Here is a 1,054-nt window from a genome sequence, read left to right on the forward strand (position 1 = left end):
CTCAGGGATGAGCCATCTCTGAGAACCAAAACTGGTGAAAGCGGCTAGAAGCCAGCCTGGTCCTGTAGCTGTGGTCTGTCCAGTTAATCCCTTTGCTTTTCTGCTGTATCCCTGTGGATTCTTCTCGGAAGCTCGCTTTCCCTTTTCCCCCTGCAGGCCTCTGAAGAGTGATGTTTGATCACAGCCTGCTCTGGTTTTAATCCCCGGCGCCCTCATTTGTGCTGAGATCCGTTGCTGGAAATGGCTGGGGAAGGGTGGGAAAGAGTCTCCATTTCATTGGTGTCGTCACTGAGGCCCGGGGCAATGGCATGACTCGTCCATGGCCACCCAGTGAGTCAGTGGCAGCATTGGGCGTTTATCCCAGACTCCCAGCCCCGGGAGATTGCAGCTGTCCCTTCAGACTTTTCTCTGTTTTTAATTAGTAGCAGTAGCACCTGGTCACCTGCAAGAACCAGGTCTCTTTACACCTTAGTTACTTGATGGCTCCTTCTTTGCATTATTGCTAAGTTGCAAACTCCGAGGTGCCACCTTTGATATTGTACGTGAAAGTGACCAGCTGGAAACGCAGCCGGTACCTGCCGGTGTGTGAACAAAGCGTCCGGAGAGGGCCCAGCTACGCTGCCAAAATGGGGTCTGTGGAACCATAACGCTCTCTTACTCCCCAGCTTCTAATGGAGCTGTGCTGCTGCGGGGGAATTTGGCTGGGCTCTCCAGGTTTGGGGCAGGCCTGTTCCCCTGGGAAATCCCACGTCTCCTCCTGCTCCTTGGGGGGATCCCTGTCAGGAGATTGTCATGGAGACGTCCTACCCCGGAGTCCCCTCCTGCAGGTTCCACTGAAGGGGATAAGCTGGGCCTTTGTTATCGAAGGTCTAGTCCTGGCGTGCAGTTCTGACGGCCCCTCGGGCTACCCGTCGTCAGCAAAGCAAAGCCCCCGTCTGGGCTGGGATCAGAGCGGTGCCAGCGCCTGCCTCGTTTGCAGCTGGCCGCAGTCAGCCAGGTGCTAGCACGCTCCCTGGCTTATAAACCCACCCTGTGTTCTGCAGCACAATGAGAG

This window comes from Mauremys mutica, chromosome 23, assembly GCF_020497125.1.
Source record: "Mauremys mutica isolate MM-2020 ecotype Southern chromosome 23, ASM2049712v1, whole genome shotgun sequence".
In the NCBI taxonomy this organism is placed as follows: Eukaryota; Metazoa; Chordata; order Testudines; family Geoemydidae; genus Mauremys; species Mauremys mutica.